The sequence below is a fragment of the Tamandua tetradactyla genome, chromosome 3, assembly GCF_023851605.1.
Source record: "Tamandua tetradactyla isolate mTamTet1 chromosome 3, mTamTet1.pri, whole genome shotgun sequence".
Classification (NCBI taxonomy): domain Eukaryota; kingdom Metazoa; phylum Chordata; class Mammalia; order Pilosa; family Myrmecophagidae; genus Tamandua; species Tamandua tetradactyla.
Genome location: NC_135329.1, coordinates 20282468 through 20299840, shown reverse-complemented (window position 1 = coordinate 20299840; position 17373 = coordinate 20282468). Strand labels below are relative to the sequence as shown.

Sequence of the window (17373 nt, the reverse complement as noted above, 5' to 3'; positions counted from 1 at the left end):
AGGGAGAAGCAAGAAGAACCCACAGGAGCTGAGAGAGCCATTTGAAACCAGAAGCTGGGAGAGGACAGCAGATGTCACCATGTGTCTTCCCATGTAATAAAGGAAACCCAGATGCCAGGAGCCTTTCCTCTGAGAGGGTACCCTCTTGTTGGTGCCTTAATTTGGACTTTCTCCTGGCCTTAGAGTTGTAACTTGTAACTTAATAAATCCCCTTTGTAACAGGCAATCCATTTCTGGTATATTGTATAATGGTAGCTTTGGCAAACCAAAACACTGTCCTACCTCCCATAGGCAGGTTTGTCATCATCAAGGGTAAGGACTCATGAGGGTAGAAAAATATTGTCTCCCCTCCTAATCCATTCTACCCAATTCTGCCAAGGTCATCTTCTTGAAGCAGCTCTGGTAACGTCCCTTTCCTGTTTGGAAGCCTTCAATTGCTCCCTATTGCCATTTGGAGAAGGCATGGTCTTTTTGCCTTGTGTGTAAGTTCTGCCCCAATTGGATTTCAACCAACATCTTCAACCTCACTCCCAACCACTTCCAACAATTCAAAGAGTTCCCATCATTTTTCTTTGTACTCCTCATGCTATCCCACCTCTCTTCCTTTGCTGCCAGTGCTCACATGGTCTGAAATGCATCACCACTGCCATATGCATGTGTCAATAAAACACCACCCTTTCCACAAAGCATTCTCTCATCTCAATTATCACAGGGTGGCATCCATCATGGAAAGGGCATGGCTTTGAATTCACATCACAGACTTATTTTCCATCCTTGTAAATGGAAATAATAATCCAAACCCCAGGTTTGCTGGAGGAATTAGGTAACAATACCTGGCTAGGAGGAGATACTTAGCAAACACGAATTCCTCTTCCTCTTTCTCACCTCTGAACTCTGTAAGCCCCTAATCTATAACTCTTACTTTGAATCTTATATTGCGGTTATTTATGTGTCATCGCATGTCCAGGGTATAAATTCCTTGAATGCAAAGTCTATTTTGGAATTATCTTTAGCACCCACTATTACAAAGCCTTCCTCATAGTAGGAGCTCAGCAAATATTTTAGACAATGGAAAAAAACACAATCAACCTGGAGAACATATACATTCAAAAGGTCATTTGTACGTTATCATTTACTAGCTTCTGAAGAAGGATTTGTGCAGGTACAAGGTGAAGAGAGAAAGAGAGAGGGTGATGGGAAGGGAGGAAGGCGTTACAAATAGGTTCTGGCCATTGGGGTGTCTCACCAACACCCAACAGGCAGGTGGATCATGGCAATCAGGAACTAGAGGCACAGGAAATCTGACGCAGTCCAGAGGGTTGATGGTAACCATGAGAGATAGTCTGTCAATGAGTAGAAGGTCCCAATCGGCAGAACTGGAATTCAGGGGGCAGGCAGCATCCTTGAGTACAACAAGAGGGGCAGAGTTAGCAAGAGCAAGACAGAGCACCTGCCTTAAAGGGGTTTGGATCTCACACAGGTTTTCAAGACTCCTGAACCAGAGCTTACTTGATGAGCTAAGGATTGTGTTCTGGTCTGAAGTCTCGCAATTCAGATGGGTTCATCCTTCCTCTTATGGGTTTGCTGCAGCATAATTTCAGAAGTGCTGTTGGGATGCCTTTACTTTTCTTATTATTATTTAAATCCTCTCAAAACACTCCAAATTTCTCATGAAATGTGGACCCATAGGTGGAAAAGAGATTGAACTATAGTCTATCCAATTTTGAGTATTCAGAGAGTAATTTCTCTTAACTACCACTTTATAGTCTCTTCCTAATTGCTTTTAATAAAATATAATTCACAGTAGTCTTGTGGACCAGTATAATCTATATATCAATTTTTGCTAAATATATCCATTAGGCATACCTAATTAAATGAATAAAAACCTACTAAAATGAATTCCTTTATTCTGGCTCAGACCTGGCCCAGGGACTTCTTAGCTGGGCACTGAATTTTCTTCCTAATTTGATCATTTGACCATATGCACTTTTCTGTCTTTATCACCCACTAGTTTCTTCCATTCGCTTACTGCTCCAGCCAAACCAGTTCCTTGTTACCTAAGCACTGTACTTACCTGCCTTGGCTTCCATTTTCCCCACATGGACTGCCCAGTCCCTCAAGACTCTCTACTAGCAACCCTCTTAGAAATCCCACCACAAGCCCTATCTATGAAATCATCTCCAGTTGACTCAGGCCTCAAAGATTGTTGTCTGCTTTGAGCTGCAGAGCTCTCATTTAACACATGCGTTTGCTACTTAAAATGTGGCCAGCATCAGCTGGGCGCTCATTAGCAAATCATTATGAATTGCTAGTAAATCCGTCTGACTTTTAACAAGATTCTGGTGATTCATATGCATATCTGAGTTTGAAAAGTACTGGTCTGCCTCCTTGCTTTGTTAGTTATCTTCCCCATGTAGATACTGTCTTAACCAAACTGGCTTTGCTTCGCATTTCTCTTCAACCCAACACAGTTTTCTGTACAAGAAGACTGTACTGATTGTACAGTCACTGATTGTACACTTTACATTGCACAGTGATTTCTTCAGATTGTGAAGAAATTCTATCAACATTTATTAACATCTTTCTAATGACTTGACTCCAGTTTTGGTGCTGTCATACCTCTTGCTGTAGTCTGCCAAAGCTGCGAGAATGCAACACATCAGAGATGGATTGGCTTTTAATAAAAGGGTTTTTTTTTAGTTAAAAATTTGTAGTTTTTCAGAGGAAAGGCAGCTAACTTTCATCTGAGGTTCTCTGTCACATGGAAAAGCACACGGCAACATCTGTTGGCCTTCTCTCCTGGCTTCTGGGTTTCAACGGCCTTGCCCAGGGTGATTTCTTTCTGCATCTCCAAACTTCTAGGCTGAGCTGCCAGTGCTGAGATGAGCTGCTTGGGCTGTGCTCTCTTCTGACCTCTCCCTTTTAAGCCTCCAGCTAATTAAATTATATATCACTCATTGCAGAAGGCACTGCCCTTAGCCAACTGAGGATGTAATCAGCTATAGGTGAATTTCACAAGCAACAGAACTAGGCACCATCACCTGGCCAAGGTGATAACTGAAACTAACACACTTCTGTAAATGAGCAAAGGAATAAGCCACACTTTCCAGCTTTCTGATGCAGAGTGTTTAATGAAAAACCTCTTTTTTCCAAGATCTAAGTCACTGGGCCATACTCCATCAACCTAAACACCAATAGAGAACACAACCTTGTAGCTTAATGAAATAAATATGAGACGGAGTCTTAAACTTTTTGAATGCCAGATGAGGGAGAGGTGTGTGTATGTGCATGTGTGTTTCAGATCACTCACATTCCATTACATAGCTGGGTATAGAACAGAAACCAATTAATTTAAAATCCTGGCCAGAGAATCCAGTGGACAAATTGGGAATTACTAGTGTAGGGCTAAAGCAGCAAGGAATGCAGAAACCTCTAGTCATATTTGAAAATGTCCATGTCAGCAGTTGACTGGACTGCAAGTAAAAGCCTTTGCTTTTTCTGTCTGTAGGGAGGCTCACCCCTCTTCTGCTTGGAATAAAGGTTTTATCATTCCAGGTTCTGCCTGGAATAACTGGTTTTAAAGGCCTCCCACTCACTTAAATTGAACTACCTGTGTGTTAAAAGTGTAAATTACAAGGGATGAAATGGGGAGTTCGCAGTGAGATTCCAGATGCCTGCAGGCTCAATAGCTGTTCCCCTTTGCTTCACTGCCCCTTCCCCTAAGGGTTACAGCAATAGAGGCCTGAGCTGTAGGATAAAGACGGAGAGTGCAGAAGCCACGCTTTTCATGCGGTCTTGATTGCCTAGACACTGGGTACTGATAGGCCCACCTTTAATAGGCACTACATTTAACATGGCGTCTATCTGATGGCCCAGTGGAGACACAGAAAAAGACTGATAGAGGCTTCTAATCAAAGAGGGTATCAGCAAAATCCCAAGAGACCTTACGGATCTTATTTTTCCTTACTATATTCAGTAAGTTGAATCTGTGAAAAAAAAAAAAAACCCAAAAAACTCATAGGTTTTAAGAAACAAAAGGATGATATTCAGGAAAGAATTTTCAGAAAGTCCTTGGTCTTCTCCCAAGATCTGTATATTAGAGCCTGAAAGATTGACAGTGCTCAAGTAGTTTTCACATCATTACTCTAAAGGTAGTATTTCTTCCCTCTGGTTTAGGGTATTTTTTATTATCAATGTTTTCCAGTAAAGATGTTGTGAGAGAGTTTGCAGCCTTTTAAATCATGGAAACAACTGTTCCACATATTTTGCTGCATTTAATATTGGCTAAGCTTCTTTTATTACGAAAATCCATTTTTCATCCTTGAAAAAATAAAGAACCTTAGGTCTCTATCCCATCTGCTTCTACAGAAGGCAGCCGAGTTTTATGTGTATGCTGGCTGATTGCAACTCAAGTGGTAGGAATTTAGTGTGCCAAATTTCCTTTGCTTTTGCGGAGTTAAACTTTGCTTAGCAACCTGTCTTCAGCTTCTCCTGTTTGTGCATCAGGATTTTCACATAAAGGAATAGAATTATAAGCAATGACTTAGTACTTCTGAGAGTAAGAGGCAATGACAATCCAGATCAGACACAGTTAACTGACCTCCCTCTCACCAATGTTTTGCTGCTGCATTGTGCATGGAAAAACAGCCCCCAAAGATTTGTGAAATCGAATAAGGAGAAATATGGATTTATAAGCAAAAGCACTGGTCTGTGACCTGAGGGTCCCTGAAATAATTCCCAGCTGAGACTCTAGGATGTTTTCTGCATCTTAATTTCCCTTGTGAGTAGACGGGGAGAGTGTTGACTCTGAAGTATCAGCTTGTAGATGAACTGCTTTTAGCACCATTTACATTGATCATTCGAGGAAGTGTATCTCAAGTTATTCTCCATAGACCACCTGCATCAGCATCCCCTGGGGTGCTGCTTCAAAATTTCTAGGCTACACCTAGATTTCTAGGCTACACCCCTACAACTACTGAATCAGAATCTCTGGGGTGCGGCTGGAGTTTTAAAGGGAACCCTTGGGACAAGGTTTGGTGTGAAATCACTTGACACCAAGGGAGGCTGTTATCAACCCCAGACCAAGGACACCTCAGCAGCACTGCTTCGACTTCCACTGGAGACAGGACGTCACAACAAACAGAGCGGAAAGTCCCAGCCTGCCCCTTCTTTGTATCACCATTCCAGGCAGAGGTATCTGATTGGCTGACCCTAGCTTCTGGGCTGCAGACCTGAGAAAGTAATAATGTTTTCAGTTTCCTGTAGTGGTAGGGAGAGTTTGCTGCCCAGCAAAATTCAATAGTAAGGAATTCCCAAACATAGGAAGTGGGTTCTCAGATTTAGTCTTTTTAATGATGACAAGAAGCTGGGAAGTAGTAAATGAAAGGTCAACCACACAAGCTACAACAACTGTTGTGGCAGCAGACACTACCCTGAGAGCAGTGTCCCTCTAAAGAGACCCATAGAACTCTTCTTTGCTGATCTTTCTGAAAAGGTCACTGCTTAAATCATCTTTACTTTTGCTGTGAAGTCCAAATCACTGACACGTTAAAATGTTTTAGTGCTCCTCTGTCTCTAAACCTTTTAACTGTTTTTATTTTAGAAGAAAGTTGTAGACCTCCTAGATACCTTATCTCATTCTCCCCTCAGTTCTTTTTCATTTTCACTGTGGTTCTCTTACAATTTTACAGAACCACTTTAATTTTACAAATCCAGAGAAGCTCTAAGACGATACATAAAAGTCAAGATCAGGTAACTAACAATGGTTTTTCAGTTTGCTAAAGCTGCCAAATTGCAATATACCAGAAATGGACTGGCTTTTAACAATGGGGGTTTATTAGCTTCTAAATGCACAGTTCTAAAGCCATGAAAATGTCCAAATTAAAGCATCAAGAAGATAATCTCTAACGAAAGGACACTGCCATCCAGGGCTCCTCTGTTAGGTAGCTAGGCAAATGGCTGGCATCTGCTGGTCCTTCATTCTCAGGTTTCATTGCTTTCAGTTCCTGGTTCCAGCAGCCTCCTCTCTGAGCTTCTGTGGGTCCTCTTTTTGCACCTCTGGGGATTTTCTCTCTAAACTCACTCTCTGCTTTTTCTGTCCTTTATCCTCTCATAAAGGACTCCAGTAAAAAGAATTAAGAACCCTCTCGAATGAGGTGGGTCATATCTCAAATTGACATAACTTAATCAAAAGGCCCCACCCATAACAGGTCTGCACCCACAGGAACGGATTCAAAGAACATGGCCTTTTCTGGGGTACATAACAAGCCAGCACAAGTAGCATAGCTGAAAGGGGACGTCTGAGCCCTGCTTGTTTAGCCTCTGTGGAAACTGAATCATGTACCCCAACATGATCTTAGTCTTAATACTTGTTCATATGGGTGTTAACCCATTTATGTATAGGAACTTTTGGAGATGTCATTATAAGTTAAGGTATGGCCAAATTGAACTAGAGTGGGTCTTTGTGTTACTGGAGACCTGATAAGGAAAGGAAATTTAGATACAAAAGTCAGAGGAAGAAGCCAGAAGTCAGTGGAAACTGGAAGAGCAGTCATAAGGAGAGAGAGCTGCCACACGACAGGAGGCTGAGATGCAAGCCACAGTATGCCCAGGATTGCAGCAATTCCGCACTGGGACACTGCCGGCTCCCACAAGTAAGCATGGCCATACGGATCTAGACATTGGGCTTCCTCTAGCCTTCAGAACCATATGGCAATAAATGCATGTTGTTAAAGCCAACCTATTGTGTGGTATTTGTCATAGCAGCCTCGGCAAACTAACCCAGCCTCCTATTAGCTCAGGGAGACAATTCAGTTCTCTAGGCCTTTGACATCCTTAGTCATTTGTATATATCATCTCCACATGTCCACAGTCTCCTGCCTCACTGGGCTCAACAGATCACATTCTTCCTTTCCATATTAAAGGAACTCTTTCCATATCATTTCCCTTAGATAGAGTCAAACTGGATTTGCTTTCCTAATAACTTGTGTTGCATGTCTTGTTCTAGGCATTTTACCAACATATTAGCTAATTTTATAAAGGAAAAAAATTGAAACTCAGAGAGGTGAGGCTGCACTCCCCAGGCTACTTCCAGCCAATGACCCAGCATGACAGGGTTGGCAGAACCAGTGTCACTTTATTCTCCACATGAGTCCATTGTTGCCCTGGGACTCCCCTTCATCCTGGCAAAACTTTCTCAGAGCTGCACTGTAATAAGAGGTTTCTTCTGACCAAGTCTTCTTTCCTCCCCTCTTCTTTCACAGGTCCCAGGCCAGCATTGTGATCTGAAGTGTCTCTTTGCTCCCTCTCCTGCTCCTCATCATTTTCCACAGGTATTTTCCCCAATAAACACCTCCTACCTCTAACTCCATCGTGGGGTCTGCTCTCAGCGGGGCTGAACTGATGCAGTATCTCTCCTCTGTGCTTTATGGCATACCTCCGTATGGCATTTCTCATGATGAAAATGTCTTTTTTTAATTACAACTTTGTTAAGATATAATTCACACACCGTACAATTCATCCACTTATAGTGTACATGTCAGTGGTTTTCTGTATGTTCGCAGATATGCTCAACTATTACCCCAATTTTGGACATTTTCAACACCCCAAAGAGAAACCCCATATCCTTTACCTAGCACTCCTTTATCTCACTTTCCCTGGGGACTGAGTCCATGGAGTTCTTCATGCTGCTGGGCAAGAAGTCCTTCCTTCATGGACCTGAAATTGTCTTTTTAATCGTCTGTTGCCTCAACTAAACTGGGTGCTCTATGAAAACAAAGCTCTGTCTACATTTCCTTAACACTTATTAAAACTTGTGACTGTTTTAGTCACTTTTCATCAACGTGCTCATTTATTTGATGGTCATTTCCTGTCAACCTCCTGGGCACTGGGTATTTCGTCATATTCCCATTAAAATTCCAGCACCAAACACAGTGCTAGGGACAAGGACAGAACTCTGTACATATTAATTGGATAGAATTTTGGGCTTTCATTAATCACAACCAAATTCCACCCATGCAGCTGGGACTATGTGTCTTGTGCTATGTGAAACAGGCACTTGGGTTACACAGAAGTAATTCTCAAGCCTCTGCTCCCCTGAGTCTCCTACTATAGAAGCTGAAAGATAAACTGCTCATTTCTTAATTGCCTTTGCAGCTAGGAGTGATCATGTGACCGATTTCTGGTACATATGTTACGCGGAAATCTGCTAAGATGGGAACTGGAAGACTTATAGAAAATGTAACGTTTTCCTGATGAAAAGAGGCAGAAAAATTGTGGTCCTTTTGCCTTCAAGGGAGATGTGATGGCTGGACCTGTAGCAGCTATCATATGACTCTGAAGAAAATACCCTAAGAATAGCAGAGGTACTTGCTCTGTTGGGTTACTGGACCAATGCCCAAAATTGCCAACCTCCAGATATCTTATAAGAGAAAGGTAAATTTGGTTTGTTTAAGCCACACTTGTTAGATAGTCTGCTAACCAGAGGCTGAACATAATTCCATTTAATATACACAAAGTATGGGAGCAGAGCATGTGTAATTAAAATTATACTTCACCAATCCATTTATCCACTTATTCACCATTCACTTCATGGACCAAACATTGTTTCAGTCACTGGAAAAGCAGGAGTGAACAGAATAGATCATTCCCATATGTAGTTTACATTCTAATAGGAAATAAAATAAATCAGACAACATATAATTCAATATCAGATATTAATAAGTACTCCAAGGAAAATAACAGTATCAGGGTCTGTTCTTTAGGTGAGGGGGGAGGGAAGCATCTCTGAAGTAGTCACATTTGAGCAGTAACCTGGATGAAGTGTGGGAGAAAGTTAAGGAAATATCCTTGGCAAGAGCTCTTCCAGCCAGCTAGAGGGAGCAAAGACTGTATGATGGGAAAGGATTTGTACTCAAGGAAAATCAAGACTCTTTGTGCTGGAGAACAACTGGCAAGGGGAAGATTAGTAAAAATTGAAGTCAGAAAGGAGACGATGCCAGATCATATACAAAAAGCTCATAGTGAGGATTTTTTTTTTAATTTTTTTAAAAAAATATAACAAACACATTCTTAACTTTTGATCATTCCTACATATATAATCAGTAATTCACAATATCATCACATAGTTGCATATTCATCATCATGATCATTTCTTGGAACATTTGCATCAATTCAGAAAAAGAAATAAAAAGCCAACAGAAAAAAATTCTTACATACCATACCCCTTATGCCTCCCTTTCTTTGATCACTAGCATGTCAATCTAAATTTATTTTAACATTTGTTCCCCCTCTTATTTATTTTTATTCCATATGTTTCACTCCTCTGTTGATAAGGTAGATAAAAAGAGCATCAGACACAAGGTTTTCACAATCACACAGTCACATTGTGAAAGCTAAATCATTATACAATCATCTTTAAGAAACATGGCTACTGGAACACAGCTCTACATTTTCAGGCAGTTCCCTCCAGCCTCTCCATTACATCTTGGATAACAAGGTGATATCTATTTAATGTGTAAGAATAACTTCAGGATAACCTCTCAACTCTGTTTGGAATCTCTCAGCCATTGACACTTTATTTTGTCTCATTTCGCTCTTCCCCATTTTGGTCGAAAGGGTTTTCTCAATCCCTTGATGCTGAGTCTCAGTTCATTCTAGGATTTCTGTCCCACGTGGCCAAGAAGGTCCACACCCCTGGGAGTCATGCCCCACGTAGACGGGGAAGGGCAGTGAGTTTGCTTGTTGTGTTGGCTGGAGAGAGAGGCCACATCTGAGCAACAAAAGAGGTTCTCTTGGGGGTAACTCTTAGGCCTAATTTTAAGTAGGCTTGACCTATCCTTTGTGGGGTTAAGTTTCATCTGAACAAACCCCAAACCTGGGGGCTCAGCCTATAGCTTTGGTTGTCCACACTGCTTGTGAGAATATCAAGAATTCAACTTGGGGAAGTTGAATTTTCCCCCTTTCTCACCATTTCCTGAAGGGGACTTTGCAAATACTTTTTTATTCACATAGTGAGGATTTTTATTTCATTCTCAGCATGGTGGGAAACCATTGGAAAATTTGAATAGATGAATGACATGATCCCACCTTTTAAAACACTCTGGCTGCAAGGGGAGCAAGAATGGAAGCAAGGAAATGGGTTAAAAGGCTATTTAGGAACCGGGGCAAAACAGCAGTTTAGTGAGGTGTGGAATTTAGATCATCCTCCAGAGCAACTAGTAAATAGCCAGGAACTGTATGGAACAACTGCTGGGGTGGGCGTCAGTGACCAGACACACAGCATACATCAGTCTGGAATGGGTGGAATGGCTGAGATACCACAAAGAACTGTGAGTCTCCCAAGTCATGGAGGCTGACAAACCTCCCCCATGGGCATGGCAGGCTGGTTCACTGAGGGGAAAGGAAACAGATTTACTAGAGGCAAGGAAGTTAGCTAAACAAAGTTTCAATTGTGGAATTAATTTGCAAATTCAGACAGCTGAAAACAGGCCCCTAGGTTTATCCCTAGCACAGATAAACCTGAAGTAAGCATTAAAGGAAACAGGAGTTTTCACTCCAGTAGAGGAGGCAGGGCTGATGGGGAAAAAATTTTTTAAAATAAAAAAAAAAAAAACGGAGGCCTTTTGAGTTGGACAGCACAAAATACTGGAAATGGAGGGACCCCAAGAAAAGGGAGCACACAGCCTGGGGACACATGGGGTCATATACCAACTCCAGCTCTTGACTGGCAATTCTGGGGAGCAGGGATCTTGCTCTGACCATGGTTTCTTTCTTTCTTTCTTTCTTTCTTTCTTCCTTCCTTCCTTCCTTCCTTCCTTCCTTCCTTCCTTCCTTCCTTCCTTCCTTCCTTCCTTCCTTCCTTCCTTCCTTCCTTCCTTCCTTCCTTCCTCCCTCCCTCCCTCCCTCCCTCCCTCCCTCCCTCCCTCCCTCCCTCCCTCCCTCCCTCCCTCCCTCCCTCCCTCCCTCTCTCCCTCTCTCTCTCTCTCTCTCTCTCTCTCTCTTTCTCTCTTTCTTTCTCTCTTTCTTTCTTTCTTTCTTTCTTTCTTTCTTTCTTCTTTATCCTTTTAACTCCTTAACAGCTCATTAGATAGAATGAGCACTCTTAGGCTCCAGCACTACCCCAGGCTAGGGCAGAATTAAGGCATGTCTGAGAGACATGGTAAATAGTCAGGCAAAAGGCGTTAATTCCCTAAAGTGTGTATTTTCCCCCAAAAAAGGGGGGCAGGGCCCAGCTCAAGTGGTGATTCTCCTTCAGGGAATTCAGGTCCTAGGGGCTTGAAAACATAAACAATCAATGCCCACCTCATACCCTAGCCTTGGACACAAACATGTAACTAGAAGGGAAAGCCTGTTGAAATTAAGGGCACTGCGTCACTCTATACTGGTGGGGAGCTGCGGGTTGACAAGTGCCATGTACTGAGCAGGATAGGAAAAGCACAGAGTCTGGAGGTTTCATAGGGAAGTCTGACAACCTGGGAAAACAGATGCTGGCCACTCTCTGATCTGGAAAAATCTGACTGGTAGATGATATCTGAAGTGACCCTCCTCAAAAAAAGGCTCCATATAGGAAGAAACAGAAAAACAAGAACTGAAAAAAGTCATATCAGTTAAACAGATATGCTAGAGGTCCAGAATAACTTGAGCAGAAAGCCAAAGAACAGATAGAGAAAAAAGCCAACCAACAAGAAAACCCTAGGCAAAAGAGAAAACACCTCCAGAATAAACTAATTAAGGAAATCAAATGCCTAGATGCCAGCAAAAAATAATTAGTCATACCAGGAAAATTGAAGATATGACCCAGTCAAAGGAACAAACCAACATTTCAAATGAGATACAGGAGTTGAAACAACTAATTCAGGACATTCAAATAGACATGCAAAATCCCATCAAAAATCAAATCAATGAGTTGAGGAAGGATATAAGGAAGATCTTGGGCAAACACAAAGAAGAATTTGAAAGTTTGGAAAATACGAATGGCAGAATTTATGGTAATGAAAGTCACAAGAGAAGAGATGGAAAAAACAAGGAGACCTACAACAACAAATTTGAAGAGGCAGAAGAAAAGATTAGCGAACTAGGGGACTGGACATCTCAAATCCAATACACAAAAGAAAATATAGGGAAATGAATGGAAAAATGTGAGCAGGGTCTCAGGGAATTGAAGGACAACATGAAGTGCACAAAAATAAATATATGTTATGGGTGTCCCAGAAAGAGATGCAAAGGGAAAAGAGGGAGAATAACTAATGGCACATATAATTACTGAAAGTTTTCCATCGCTTATGAAAGACATAAAACTATAGATCCAAGAAGTGCAGCACATCCCAAGCAGAATAGATCCAAATAGACCTTCTTCAGAGTAGGTCTTACTAATCAGATTCTTAACTGTCAAAGATGAGGAGAGAATTACAAATGACCAACACTGACTCAAGAAGAAACAGATGTCCTCAAAAAACCAATCACAAGGATAGAGATTGAATCAGTCATCAAGAAGTTACCAAAAAAGAACAGTCCAGGACCAGATACCTACACATGTGAATTCTACCAAGCATTCAAGAAAGAATTAGTACCAATTCTGCTCAAACTCTTCAATAAATTCGAAGAGGGAAAACTACGTAACTCGTTCTACAAAGCTAACATCACCTTAATACCAAAACCAGACAGAGATACTACAAGAAAAGAAAATTACAGACCAATCATTTTAATAAACATAGATGCAAAAATCCTCAAAAAAAATACTTGCAAACTGAATCCAGCTTACATTAAAAGAATTATCACACCATGACTAAGTGGGATTTATTGCAGGTGTGCAAGACTGGTTCAACATAAGAAAATCAATGAATGTAATACACCATATCAATGAGTCAAAATGGAAAAACCACAAGATCATAAATGGCATTTGACAAAATTCAATGTCCTTTCTTTTTTTTATCATTTTTTTTATTAATTAAAAAAAGAATTAACAAAACAATTAGAAATCATTCCAATCTACATGTACAATCAGTAATTCTTAATAACATCACATAGTTGCATATTCATCATTTCTTAGTACATTTGCATCGATTTAGAAAAAGAAATAAAAAGACAACAGAATAAGAATTAAAACAATAATAGAAAGAAAGAAAAAAAAACAAAAACAAAAAACCTATACTTCACATGCAGCTTCATTCAGTGTTTTAACATAATTGCATTACAATTGGGTAGTATTGTGCTGTCCATTTCTGAGTTTTTATATCCAGTCCCGTTGTACAGTCTGTATCCCTTCAGCTCCAATTATCCCTTCTCTTTTTTTTTTTTTTAATTAACGGAAAAAAGAAATTAACCCAACATTTAGAGAGCATACCATTCTACATATGCAATCATTAATTCTTAACATCATCACATAGATGCATGATCATCATTTCTTAGTACATATGCATTGGTTTAGAAGAACTAGCAACATAACCGAAAAAGATATAGAATGTTAATATAGAGAAAAAAATAAAAGTAATAATAGTAAAATCAAAACAAAACAAAACAAAACAAAACAAAAACCTATAGCTCGGATGCAGCTTCATTCAGTGTTTTAACATGATTACTTTACAATTAGGTATTATTGTGCTGTCCATTTTTGAGTTTTTGTATCTAGTCCTGTTACACCGTCTGTATCCCTTCAACTCCAATTGGCCATTATCTTACCCTGTTTCTACCTCCTGCTGGACTCTGTTATCAAGGACATATTCCAAATTTATTCCCGAATGTCTGTTCACATCAGTGGGACCATACAGTATTTGTCCTTTAGTTTTTGGCTAGACTCACTCAGCATAATGTTCTCTAGGTCCATCCATGTTAATACATGCTTCATAAGTTTATCCTGTCTTAAAGCTGCATAGTATTCCATCGTATGTATATACCACAGTTTGTTTAGCCACTCTTCTGTTGATGGAGATTTCGGCTGTTTCCATCTCTTTGCAATTGTAAATAACGCTGCTATAAACATTGGTGTGCAAATGTCCGTTTGTGTCTTTGCCCTTAAGTCCTTTGAGTATTCCCAGCAATGGTATTGCTGGGTTGTATGGCAATTCTATATTCAGCTTTTTGAGGAACCGCCAAACTGCCTTCCACAGTGGTTGCACCATTTGACATTCCCATCAACAGTGGATAAGTCAATATCCTTTCTTGATGAAAACACTTCAAAGGATAAGAATGGAAGGGAACTTCCTCAACATAATAAAGGGAACATATGAACAACCTACAGCTAACATCATCCTCAATGGGGAAAGACTGAAAGTGTTCCCTCTAAGATTGGAAACAAAACAAGGATGCCACTGCTACAACTGTTGTTCAAAATTGTGCTGGAAGTTCTAGCCAGGGCAATTAGACAAGAAAAGAAATAAAAGGCATCCAAATTGTAAAGGAAGAAGTAAAACTCTCGTTCTTTGTAGATTATAAGATACTATGTATCAAAAATCCCAAAAAATCTACAGAAAGCCACTAGAGCTAATAAATGAGTACAGCAAGGTGGCAGAGTACAAGATCAACACTCAAAATCAGTAGTGTTTCTATACACTAGTAATGAGCAATCTGAGGAGGAAGTTTTTTTAAAAATTCTACTTATAATAGCAACCAAAAGAATCAAGTATTTAGAAATAAATTTAACTAAAGATACAAAAGGTCTATACCCAGAAAACTATAAGAAATTGCTAAAAGAAATCACAGGAGACCTAAATAATCGGAAGAGCATAATGTGTTCATAAATTGGAAGACTAAATATAGTTAAGATGTCAATTGACATTGAATTGACATTTTAGATTCAAATCAGGGAAGTGGCCAAGGTGGCAGCTAGTGAGGTGTGGAATTTAGTTCGTCCTCCAGAGCAGCTAGTAAATAGCCAGGAACAGTACAGAACAACTGCTGGGCCACATCAGTGACCAGACACACAGCATACACCAGTCGGATAAGCTGGACCAGCTGTGATCTCACCCAGAACCGTGGGTCCCCCAAGCCGGGGAGGCAGCGCCCCTCCCCACAGGCTAGTTCTTGGAGGGGAAAGGAAAGGAACTTGACTAACAGCAAGGGGCTGAGATCCAAGCTCCAACTGTGGAATTAATTAACAAATTCTGACTAATAAAAATAGGCCCCCAGCTCAGCTAAACCGCAGATAAAAGCTCAAGTTGCTAGTTTTTGCCCCAGCGCAGAGGGGGCAGGGCTGATGGGGGAAAAAACAGAGATTTTTTTGGATCAGACAGCACAAAATACTTGAAAAGTTCTGGACCCATTTAAAAAAAATAATAAAGAGGGGGCACATAGGACCTGGAGATACACAGAGCAATGTACCAACTTAAGCTCTTTATTAACAAACCAGAGGAATGGTTCCTGCTCTAAAAAGGATTTTTTTTCTTTGTTTCTATCACTTAACTGCTCAGGCTCTAACTGCCCCAGGCAAGAGTGGAATTAAGCTTGTCTGAGAGACAAAGAGGCTGGTCAGGTGAAAGGAGATAATATCCAGGAGGCTGTGCCTTCCCCAGGAGAGGGGTGGGGCCCAGCTCAGGTGGAATCCCTCCCTCAAGGAATTCAGACCCCAGGGTCTGGAAAATTGAAGCAATTAAAGCCAGACTACAAGCTCTCCTCTGTCTAAACAACACCCTGAGCAGAAAGTCTGCTGAAGTTAAAGGTACCACATCACCTTATGCTGGTGGGACCCAAATAGCTAAATTATCCTGAGAAAGAAAAATGAAGTCAGAGGTCTTGCACCACCTGACTTTAAGGCATATTATGATGCTACAGTGGTCAAAACAACATGATATTGGCATAAAGATAGATATACTGACCAATGTAATTGAATAGAGTGTTCAAATACAGACCCTCTCATCTATGGACAATTGATCTTTTACAAGGCAGTCAAGCCAACTCTCCTGGGAAAAAACAGTCTCTTCAATAAATGGTGCTTGACCAATTGGATATCCACATGCAAAAGAATGAAAGAGGATCCATATCTCACACTCTATACAAAAACTGACTCAAAATGGATCAAAGACCTAAACATTAGAGCTGAGACCATAAAACTTTTAGAAGAAAATGTAGGGAAATATCTTATAAAACTTGTAATAGGAGGTGATTTCCTAGATTTTATACCCGAAGCATGAGCATCAAAGAAAGAAACAGATAAATGAGAGCTCCTCAAAATTAAACACTTTTGTGTATCAAAGAACTTTGTCAAGAAAATAAAAAGACAGCCTACACAATGGGAGACAATATTTGGAAATGACCTATCAGATAAGGGTCTAGTATCCAGAATATATAAAGGGATTGTTCAACTCAACAACAAAAAGGCAAACAACCCAATTACAAAATGGGCAAAAGACAAAGACACTTTTCAAAAGAGGAAATACAAATGGCTAAAAGGCATATGAAAAGATGCTTCCCTGGCAATTAGGGAAATGCAGATCAAAACTACAATGAGATATCATCTCACACCCACCAGAATGATCATTATCAATAAAACAGAAAAAGACAAAAGCTGGAGAGGATGTGGAGAAAGAGGCACACTTATCCACTGTTGGTGAGAGTGTAAAATGGTACGACTGCTGAGAAAGGCAGTTTGGCAGTTCCTCAGGAAGCTAAGTATGGAATTGTCATATGATCCAGCAATACCATTGCTATTCAGGGGACATAAGGGCAAGGATACGAACAGACATTTGCACACCAATGTTTATAGCAAGCAGCACTATTTACAATTGCCAAGAGATGGAAACAGCTCAAATGTCCATCAACAGGTGAGCGGCTAAATAAGCTGTGGTATATACATACAATGGAATATTACACAGCTCTAAGACAGAATAAAGTCATGAAGCATGTAGCAATGTGGATGGACCTTGAAGACATTATGCTGAATGAGATTAGTCAGAAACAAAAGGACAAATACTGTATGGTCTCACTGATATGAACTAACATTAATAAATGAACTTGGAGAATTTCAGTTAATCATCAAGAGATAGAAATAGGGTCGATATTGGGTAATTGGCGCTGAAGGGATATAGATTGTGCAACAAGACTGATTATAAAAATTCAGAAATGGATAGCACAATACTACCTGACTGTAGCACAATAATGTAAGTACACTGAATGAAACTGAATGTGAGAATGATAGATAGAGGAGGGCTGAGGGTACGTATGAAACTGGAAGGAAAGATAGATGATAAAGACTGAGATGGTATAATCTAGGAATGCCTACAGTGTACAATGATAGTGACTAAATGTACAAATTTAAAAATGTCTTTGAATGAGGAAGAACAAAGGAATTTCAATATTGCAGGGTGTTGAAAATAGATGGTTATTCGTATTTTAAAACTTCAACTAAAGCAAAAAAAATGTTTCTTTGGTACAAAATTTATA

At 40.3% G+C, this 17373-nt stretch overlaps 1 long non-coding RNA gene across 1 annotated transcript in view; it reads right to left on the bottom strand.

The window, feature by feature from the left end:
• Nucleotides 1-1114: 1114 nt before the first annotated feature.
• The window catches only part of LOC143675979 (uncharacterized), an 83691-nt gene continuing 67432 nt past the window's right edge, over nt 1115-17373 (bottom strand). Inside the window, exon 4 of the long non-coding RNA XR_013171729.1 lies at nt 1115-1402. This is a non-coding gene — a long non-coding RNA (uncharacterized LOC143675979). The remainder of the gene's footprint in view (nt 1403-17373) is intronic.